This window comes from Prionailurus viverrinus, chromosome F1 (assembly GCF_022837055.1).
Source record: "Prionailurus viverrinus isolate Anna chromosome F1, UM_Priviv_1.0, whole genome shotgun sequence".
Taxonomy (NCBI): Eukaryota; Metazoa; Chordata; class Mammalia; order Carnivora; family Felidae; genus Prionailurus; species Prionailurus viverrinus.
This window is the reverse complement of record NC_062577.1, coordinates 26266367-26277460: the sequence shown is the minus strand read 5'-3', so window position 1 is coordinate 26277460 and position 11094 is coordinate 26266367. Positions and strand designations below refer to the sequence as shown.

General features: G+C 40.0%; 1 pseudogene; it reads right to left on the bottom strand.

The window, feature by feature from the left end:
- Positions 1 to 8037: 8037 nt before the first annotated feature.
- Positions 8038 to 8913, bottom strand: LOC125155046 (cytochrome c oxidase subunit 1-like; annotated as a pseudogene).
- Positions 8914 to 11094: the final 2181 nt, after the last annotated feature.

The window sequence follows — 11094 nt, the reverse complement described above, 5'->3', positions numbered from 1 at the left end:
TCTAAACTCTAGTTAGGTACAACTGTTCTCTGTGCATTGATGTTCACCTTCTCTTCTATGTATAGCTAAGCTCATATTTCGATAAATTTAAACATATTTCCCTATCCTTCCCCTCTTCTTTTACCCTTCCTCCTTGTTTCATTCATTCGGCATGTGAATCATCTGCTTCTGCCTATTTGTCAAGGTGGGAGTTAGAGAAAGGGTATTTTCATTTCTTTGAATGCATACGTACCAAAATATTTGAATAGACATGTAGCAAAACAGATAATGGTGACATCAGATGGAGAAAATAACATCCATTGGAAATGTTTTGTAGGAAACCTCGTATTTAGAAGAAACTTAGTAGGTATACTCATATAATTAGAGATGGTAGCTAAGAAGTCAAAAGCTAGTTATGTATATGTAAAAAGACAATTACAGTGGCTCTCTCTCTCCCAGGCTGTACAAAGAATAGGTCATATGAGTACCCAGCCCCAAGGGGGCCATCTGTAAGAGCTCTCACTAGAACCAAAAAAGCTTCCGCCTTGTTTTTGGACTCCTCAGCCTCCAGAACTGTTAAGTAATAAATGCTTGTTGCTAAAGCAAAAAATAAAAAACAAAAAAACAATAACTACAACGCAACATGGAAAATGTGATGGAAAGAGCCTGCAGAAAGTCCTAAAGGATTAGGTAAAAAGGGCACCTGATCCAGTTTCATGGACCAGCAAACTCCATTGTTTCGGAAACTTAGGTGCCCAGATCCACAGGACAACTGGAAGCTATTTTCAGTATTTCAGCATAAAAAGCCAGGAGAGATGACTCATTTACTATGGCGAAGTTGCGCATGCTAATTAAGAGGTCAACTTTCTTTGCTTTAGCCTGGAATTATAATTACCACACTGTGGATATATTAGTTACCCCAAGCTCATTAGAGGCTTTGATGGGCAGTTATATCTTTGATGAGTAAAAAACTCAGCAAATAAACTGATTTACTTAATAAATGAAGTTTGGTAGATAAAGATCTTTCAAAACAAGGGTCTCATTGTAACTATAAGGAAAGAGGTCCTTATAAAATTTTATGTCAACTACACTTCAGTTAAAGAAGAAAGAAAAGAGCTCCTTGTTGGTAGACAAACTGGAAAAAAATGCACTTACACCACCATTTTTGTACCTTGGAAGCCAGAAAAATGGCATTTGTTGATGTAACAGTACTTTGTACATATCAGCTGGACTTCGCCTCTCCCAGAGTGGGTTTGGTTCTTCTTTTACATTTGGATCCCTCCTGAGCAGTGACACAAAGCTGCCCAAGCAAATCCTCCACTGACCTAAATGTCCACTGCCTCACTTCAAACCCACACTCTAACCCTGTTTCTATCCCTCTGAGCAGCAGTGTGGAGCTGGGGGTGGGGCCCTGTCCTATTATCAGGCATTTTGCAGTTGATTAACTTGACCGTGTGTTCACCCTGTAGGAAACTACAAAAAGAAGAGACTTAACTGCTTGGTTTAACATGCTTGAGAGTCACCTCTCTTGAGATAGACAAGAGTCAACTGTCCCCGGGTGGGTGACTGTATCTTCAGCACCTGAGCCAGGAGTTATGGCTGCGCTAACACTGACACTCACTCTTGTGCACCACAGGACACTTTTCTACCCCTGCCCCCATCCTCCACAGCTATCAAAATGGAGATTTCAGTGATGAATATAGGAATGGGGAGAAGAAGGATTTGAGGAATCACTAAGTGTTTTTAGGGTAGCGTTGAAGAGTCTGTTTCTACTTACTCCCTATGTTACTGGAGTAATTCATCTCTCCTAGGCTTCACTTTCTTCTATGAAGCGGGGATTCTAATATCTATGTTGCTCGGTTATTTTAAATCAATGTAGGTAGAGTCCCTTATAGATAGTTGGACTTTTTCTTAATGTTCTATCATGTGCATCTACCCTCACCAAGCTCATTTGCCATGTTATCCCCCGTTATTAAGTCTGACCCTCCCCTCTCTTGGCTGCATTCTATCCCTAGTTCTTTTCCTCCTGCACAAATTCTGTCCATTTCTCTAAAGACAGTGCCTACTTCTTAGACTTCTATTTTAACTGCTGTGATAAGGTAGAATTTCAAACTGATACTTCTCTTTTCCCAGTTCTCTGATTTAGCAAAACCTATCTGTTTCATTACCCTCCTGTTGAGTTCTATTTGCCTCGCTATAGATCACAGGTGCAACTTCCATTTGTGACAATGGGAGTGTTCTTCCTGGGGAAATCAATTCAAAGGAACCCTGGCTGGGGAAGAAAAGAGTCTCAGGGAAAAATAACAACAGCAGAGACATTTGCTTTTTAAGGATTTTCTAGGCCTTTTGATGTTTCCTTGGGAGCTATTTTGGGTGGAGGTGCCCTCAGAGGGGACCAAAGTGGGAAATGACGGGGATCTTGTGTTTTTAAGACATTTAGAACTAGTTTGCTATGATTTTCATCTAATAATACATTTCCAGGCATGCAGTAAAATGTTTTAAAGTAGTTTCGCATCTTATTTGATTCTCCCAGCAGCCCTTTCCAAGAGCTGTGAAATTCTGGAGCTGAGAGGTAGCTTGAGGTCATTTAGGTAAATGTGTTCCTCTTACAGCAAAGGAAGCCCATTCTAGAGACATTAAGTAATGAAAATCTAGGACAAGAACCATTGCTGACAGCTCTAGGGCCGTGTCCTTTATTGGAAAACCTGCTTGTATCTTCCTCAAGCTGATCATCAAAGTCTCACATCCCTCCATCCCTCCCACTTCCCATTATGGAAGAGCACACTCTGGGTTCCAGGTTGGTTCTAGATTTTTTGCTGGAAGTGGAACCAAAGGCTTTACATTTCTTCTACTAAAAAAAGGTTTTGATTAAGTATTCTTGCTCCAGGACGTGTTCAGTGCTTTGCATTTTTTAATTTTTTTTTAAGTTTATTTATTTTTGAGACAGAGAGAGACGGAGCATGAACGGGGGAGGGGCAGAGAGAGAGGGAGACACAGAATCGGAAGCAGGCTCCAGGCTCCGAGCCATCAGCCCAGAGCCCAACGCGGGGCTTGAACTCACGGACCACGAGATCATGACTTGAGCTGAAGTTGGACGCTTAACCGACTGAGCCACCCAGGCGCCCCAGTGCTTTGCATTTTAACTGTGTGCCAGTGATACCTTACCTAACCCAGCTATAATTTGGTTCCCTCATTTGACTCCTGGAGAGAGAAAGTCATTTACTGTTAGGGAAATAGAAGGAAGGTAGGTTTGGTAATCTGCCACTCATTCTAATTCCCAAAGGAGTTTCTAACCAAGATACTTACTTGATTAGGAAAATACCCAAAATGGGAACTAAGGAGCCACTTTATAAATATCTGGAAGAGTTTCCAGTAACCTACATCCTGGATGCCGGTAAAATCTCAGATGAAAATGTGACATGGTCCAGGGAGCAAACATGAGGCCTTTCATTCCTTGGCTTTTCAATGAATTAGCTGGACTAGCCACCCTGTCTTGTCATGGAGGAGGTGAAAGAGAAAAAAATGGCTGGTGATCTGACTCAGGAGACAGACTTTGTCCAGGTCACTTTACCACAAGAAGTCTCATGGGGGTCCCATGGTAACTTTAAGGAAGTGTAATCTTATCTACTGTAAACAAAGCCCTGTGCCTGTGGTTCTGAACTCAGACCAGCAACTCCTCCAGCACAGGAGAGGGGTTGGTTAGACCAGGGTGGGGTTAGGAGGGGAGCAGTGGGGCAAAGTAGCTCCCCACCCACCAGCAAGTCTGACCTCAGCAGTTGTGAGATTTGAAAGCGTTAATGCAAGCCAACTCCTTAAGACGTAAGAAAGGCCCACCACGGTTTAGTTACTATCATTTCTGGGCGCTCCTTATCCTCTAGGGGAATGTGAGAACACCACGATTACTCCCAGCATGCAGGAAATGCAAACATGTGAACTGGACTAGGGAAGTGAGTCCACAGATAAGATGAAATCTTTATACTTACTATTATGGAGGATTCTAGTTTTGGTGAGCAGTGATAAAGGAAGCTGCAAGGATCTTTTCATTTTTACAGATTGATGTAATGAGAAGTCATCTACCATTTTCTACAGTTTTAGCAGGTTTTTGTTCAGTTAGAGACTACATGTTTACCCCAGAAATCCTTTTAAAGGGCTTATCTCCTGTTCTTCTTGATGCTTTTGCAATAAAATATTTATTTTGTATGTCTCTGAATCATTCTAAGTTGATAGAAAACTCTCCCTCCTATTAATACCCCTGAAGAGTCTCTTCTAATAATGCCTTCTCCTATTAATATCCTCTCTAAGCTATTAATATCCCCTGGCTTTAGGGTATACAAGTGCTCTATTAAGTTCTGGACATTTATTAAAAATTCAGGGGTTCATGACTCCAAATGTGTTCTAGATCTTGCCATAAAACATCATAAAAAGGAATCTAAAAGCACATACACCGAGCCAGGCAGCTGGAGTTCACTCCAAGCTCTACTATTTACTTGCTCTGGGGCCCAGGGCAAGTTACGAAGTCTCTGTTTGTGTTAGTTTCCACATCTGCAAAATGGAGGTAATAATAGCACAGTCTAATAGGATTAAAAGAGTTAATTAATATAAGCATGCCTAATGCTTATAGTAAACATTACCATTACTCTTATTTCATAACTAAAAATAATACTAAGATCCCTTTCTCTGATTCCTTATAAGAACCATGTAATTTATGAAATATACTGTGACCTTACTTCCTTGCCCTTTAGCAACATCCACTCTGGGTTTTTGGTTACTTTATTGATGAAAGGTTGCCACTAAGTACAAGGAAATAGCAAGCAGTTTTGGAAATAAACAGTATAAATAAAAAAGAAAAAGGGGCACCTGGGTGGCTCAGTTGGTTAAGCATCCAACTCCGGCTCAGGTCATGATCTCGCCAGTTTGTGGGTTCAAGGCCTGCGTTAGGCTCTGTGCTGACAGCTCAGAGCCTGAAGCCTGCTTCAGGTTCTGTGTTGCCCTCTCTCTCTGCCCCTCCCATGCTCATGCTCTGTCTCTCTGTCTCTCAGTAATAAATAAATGTTAAAAAAAATTTTTTTTAAAAAAGAATAAGAAAGAGAATATAGTGGCAAAGTCAAGAAAAGCCTGAGACCTGAAACATATTACATGTCTGTCCTAGCGTGTTCCATGTATGCAGGGTAACAGAGGAGCCTGACATGACAGACTAAACTCTGAGACTCAGAAAATCCTGAGATGTTTAGACATCTGTGTCCAATTGGGCTGTACTTAAATCATCCACGTCGAATCCAATCTATGTCCATTTTCAGAGCAATAATCTGTCTATTCTTGTGGTGTATAAGGTTTTACCAACCTCTAGTGAGTTTCCGTGTAATGTTCCCTTAAGTGCTTCTTGTTAGTTTTATCCCACTAGCACCTTGAGTGGTCATCTATGAAAAGATAGAGGTCCTGGTCAGCACCAACCACACATTTTTTAAAATATATATTTCACTTATCTCTTGACTAAGAGCCTTTACTCTAACACAATCTTAGTTTTAAACTAATACTGCTGTTAGCCCTCAAGAGGTTATTAAGTTTAGTTTGGATCCCAATCTGGCAAGAAATGGGAAAATCAAATGCTGAAAACATTGGCAATATAAAATGTCACTAATCAGGGGCCATTTACGTAATTATCTAGAGCCAGGCCTGGCGGTTGAGTAGTTGGTCTTGGGAGTCAAATGTATGAGTTTCAAACCCACCAGCTAAGTGAGGCTGAATAATTTTTTGTGGCTCTGTTTTCTCTTATCTCAATAGTGATGAGACCACCTACTGGGGTAAGAAGGAGCCGTCCTAGTACAGTGTTTGGCACAAAGGGAGCTCCGCTCACCAGCAGGCATGCTGAACCAGACTCTATCCCGCTCCTGCCGAGTCCACCGTCAGTGGCTTCCCATTGGTCTTGGAATTACATCCAAATGCCTACTGTGGCCCACATGTCCATGTGATCTGCCTCCTGCCCACCCCTCACTCTCATCCTGCCCCTCTGTGCTTCATGGATGACTTTCTATTGATCAAACAGCCATGTTCTTTCCTGCCTTAGGAATTTGGCATGTTCCGTACTTGGAAAGCCTTTACCCATGCTCTTTAAACAACAGGCTCTTTCTCATCTTCAGGTGTAAGTTCAACTATCTCCTCTGGGAAGCCTTCCTTGACTTCTCTGCTGAAGATGGTTCCCCTGTTCCATCACCCATGTTACTTCTCATGTCTCCTGTTTGTTTCCTTCTGTGCATGCGTTACAATCTGTTACCCATATTAATTGTTTGTCATTTCTTCTACTTGCTTATTGTTGTCCTCCAGCTTCTAAGGAGGTAATCCATAAAGCCAGGGATCTTGTCTTCTTTATTCACTGCTGTATGTGCAGCACTAAGAAGTGTCTGAAACATAAAAGGGGCTCAATAAACAATCTTAAATTAATATTTTTTGAATATTCTATATTCAAAAGTAAATCATCAATTGCTAAATATTACATTATAATTTCTTACATTAAAATGTCATCCTTCATAATAATGTTATATTACTATCCAAATAATGGTTAGGGGCGCCTGGGTGGCTCACTCGGTTGAGCGTCTGACTTCGGTTCAGGTCATGATCTCACAGCTCGTGAGAGTTCAAGCCCCGAGTCAGGCTCTGTGCTGACAGCTCAGAGCCTGGAGTCTGCCTCGGATTCTGTGTGTGTGTGTGTCTCTCTCTCTGCCCCTAACCCACTTGCATTCTGTCTCTGTCTCTCTCAAAAATAAAGAAACATTTTAAAAAATGTAAATAACAGTTAAAAACTATAAAATACTTTTAAGCTGTTGTAACAACTAACAGTTAAACTTATTTTCAGGGCTTATGAAGGAAACTTATTTCCCAGGATTAAGAAGGAAAGCCCAAAATGCCAACACTTGGCTGGGTAAACCAGTTGAACCAGTCATTGTTGCAGTGAAATCAGAGGGTTGTTAACTAGTGGATTGGGTGAGGGAAACAGGATATTTGGGAATATTACAATTAGAATAACAATAGGTAACCCTATTATTGTTGGGGTACTGAGAGAGGCAAATAGATTTTCATTCGTTTTTCTTCCCAGGGATTAGGTTGTTTTAGCGTTATTGCAGATTTAGGTTCTGGATTTCATGGATATGAATGGTTTGACATTTTTTGGTTGAAATATAATGAGCAGTGTTATAATTATTGATATAATAGTGATAAATCAGGTTGGTGTATCTAGTTGTGACATGTCATTAAGAGGAGGCTTAGACTCCCCATCTTTAACTTAGAAGGTTAATGCTTATTTAGCTTCTTAATGATTTTACCGTATAGATGCTGATCATTTTTCGAAATATGGTAGTGGAACCAATTCAAGGACAACAGGTATAAAACTGTGGTTTGAGCCGCAGATTTCTGAGCATTGGCCGTAGTATAACCCAGGCCGTGTGCCCATTAGGGTTGTTTGGTTTAGTCTGCCTGGGATGGCATCAGTTTTTAGGCCTAAGGATGGAACAGCCCATGAATTCAGGACATCTTCCGATGAGATTAGTACGAGGACAGTCAATTCTGTTGGCGGTGCTACTCGATTATCGACTTCTAGTAGCCGGAGTTCTCCGGGTTTTAATTCTTGAATGGGAATTATGTAAGGAGTCAAAGTTTAAGTCTTCATAATCAGTATATTCATAGTTTCAGTATCACTGATGTCCTATAGTTTTCACAGTTAGGGAAGGGTTGTTGATCTCATCTATCATATATAGGATTTATAAAGAAGGTAGGGCAATAAGAATTAAAATGATGGCTGGCAGAATAGTTCAGATAGTTTCTACTTCTTGAGCATCTATTGTGCTTGTATGTGTAAGCCTAGTTGTCAGTATTAGTGAAACAGAGAACTAAGGAGCTGATTAGGAATGCAGTTATTAATGTATGGTCATGAAAGTGAGGAAGTTCTTCTATAATAGGGGATGTAGCATCTTGAAAACCTAGTTGATATGCCATAGAGATACAAAGGATTTAAACCTATAATTTAACTTTGACCAAGTTATGTAATTTTTTTACTAATACCTTTTTATTGAGAAAGACATAGTGGTTATGGTATTGGCTTGGAACCAGCTTAAAAGGGTTCGATTCCTTCCTTTCTTATTTTAAGGGCACATAAGGTTGGCTCCTCAAATGTGTGATATGGAGGAGGACATCCATGCAATCATTCGAGATTAGTTGTAGTTAATTCTACTATTGCTACTTCTTGTTTAGATGCGAAGGTCCTCAGACTATGAAGATTATTAACATTACTGCTGTTAATGAGCTGAAAAAGAATCTATTGAGGACATTGCATTTCAAGTTGTGTATGCATCTGGGTAATCGGAATAATGTCGAGGTATTCCAGACAATCCTAGGAAATGTTGAGGGAAAAATGTTATGTTGACACCTACGAACAAAATCGGGAGGTGGATTTTTGCCCAGGTGTTGCCGAGGGTATACCCTGAAAACAGGGGGAATCAGTGAACAACACCTCCTATAATAGCGAATACTGCTCCTATTGACAATACATAGTGGAAGTGGGCTACTACATAATATGTATCGTGAAGAACAATATCTAATGAGGAGTTTGCTAGTACAATGACCGTTAGGCCCCCTATGGCAAATAGGAAAATAAAGCCCAGGGCTCATAAGATAGCAGGAGACCATTTAATATTTCCTCCGTGAAGGGTAGCGAGTCAGCTGAATACTTTTTACTCCAGTAGGAATAGCAATAATTATAGTGGCTGATGTGAAGTATGCTCATCTGTCAATGTCCATCCCTACAGTGAACGTGTGGTGAGCTCATACAATGAAACCTAAGAAGCCAATAGATATTATTGCTTAAACTATTCCTATATAGTGAAAGGGCTCTTTCTTACCTGAGTAGTTGGTGACAATATGTGAGATCATTCCGAATCCCGGTAAACCAAGTTAGACTGAAATAATTGTCATTCCCGAAGCATATGAGTAAATCTAGTCAGATGAATTGCAAACTTATATTTACAACAATATCCAGAACGATGTAATGCTACAATATTTCTAATAACATCTGGAACCAGGTAATGCTGATATATGGGCATGCATAAATAGAACCATTAGATAAATGTTTGAGAGGCTGATTTCATGCCTATTTTTAACAAGTGTATATGAAGAAGCAAGTAAATTTTTATATTGTACTTAAGGTTTAACTTGATGACTAAATGTCAGATTAAAAAAATTTTTTTAATATTTATTTATTTGGAGAGAGAGAGAGACAGAGAGGCAGAGTGTTAGTAGGGGAGGGACAGAGAAAGAAGGAGACACAGAATCCTAAGCAGGCTCCAGACTTTGAGCTGTCAGCGCAGAGCCTGATGCGGGGCTTGAACTCATGAGCTGTGAGATCATGACTTGAGCCAAAGTTGGGCATTCAACCGACTGAGCCACCCAGGTGCCTCTCAGATAGTTTTTTAAGATATACAGAGGCAAGAGAAGGACATAGAGCCTTAGATTCAAAAGAGCAGTGATTTATTTCTGGTATCGTTTTTCCCAAGATGCACGGACCAAGGTAAATGACTTCATCTCTTAAAGTCCGAGTTTTCTCATCTAGGATGAATATCATAGAATTATTATAAGAATTAAATCAGACAATGGATAGGAATTTTCTTGGTCCATAGTAGTTTTCTTCTAATGAGGTGATAAAGGAAAAATGATGTATTTGACTCTTTAATAGACATTTCTTATTAATAATTTTTCTTCTTTCATTGTAATATTTCACATGTCATTTTCTATTTGACTACAAAATAGCCCTTGGCCAAGAAACCAAAAGCAAAGCTCAAATGTCATATGAAAACAAAAATAATTCAGTAGTTTTTATTACACCAACAATTGTTACCTGTGAAAACTGAACAAAGTTCATTTAACTTAAGAACTGATCCAATTCTTCCAACAACAAACCTATTAATAAATATTCGTGATATAGAGATTTTCTAGTAAAAGAGAATAGAGTAAGCTCTCAGGCTCTCATTCATGCAGTGATTTCAGTGTGTTTTTTAAAATTTGTTTAATGTTTATTTATTTTTGAGAGAGAGAGACAGAGCGTGATCTGAGGAGGGGCAGAGAGAGAGGGAGACACAGAATCTGAAGCAGCACAGAGCCCGATGTGGGGCTCAAACCCATGAACCATGAGATTGTGACCTGAGCCAAAGTCTCAAAGTCAGATGCTTAACTGACTGAGCCACCCTGGCACCCTTCAGTGTTGTTTTAAAAACCAAATGCTTTGAATGCTGGGTATTTCTCTATAGACTTAACCTTTTTCCACCCTTCAGCCTACCTCAGTGATTCTCTCTCTCTTTCTCTCTCTCTCTCTTTTTTATTTTTAAATGTTTATTTATTTTTGAGAGAGAAACAGAGGAAGAGCATGCACGCATGAGCCCACGGGGGACTCAATCCCACCGACCATGAGATCATGACCTGAGCCAAAATCAAGGGTCAAGCACTTAACTGTCTAGGCCACCCAGGGGCCCCAGTGATTCTCTCTTTTAATGTGCATAAAATTACTGTGCAGAATTCTATATATAAACCATGTATACTGTGCTTTGGGTAAATTTAAGGGATTTTTCAAAGGTAGTTTTAATTATATACAATTATGACTTTACCTGCTGAGAGGCAAGAATTAACTTGCCCAACACTGATCCTTTACAGGCTGGTTTCACAGTAAAAAAAAAAAAAAAAAAAAAAAAAAGGATTTTCCTTGAAGCTCCCTTCAAACTAGCTTTGTATCAGTGCTTAAGATAATCAGTCCTAGTCAACTGCAAGTTTGGACACCAGCTTTCTCTTCCCAGACCATCATGGCCAGGAGAGACTGGAGTTACCCTCAACAGTGAATGCTTAAGATGGCAGGATAGGGTGGGAGCCAAGGTTCTGTCAACTAATATTGTTATTGTATCTTGGCCCTTGAACAACGAGGGGAGGAGCCATGCTTCCCTATTCATGCAATATAAAGCCATTGAGCCCAAAGGTTGGAGTCTCTTTCTTAGAATCTGCAATCCAGGCCTGCTAGACTTCTATGCACAGCCCTAGCAGGTCTGGTATATGGAATGATAGGCTATTTGCATTGATTTCCATGAC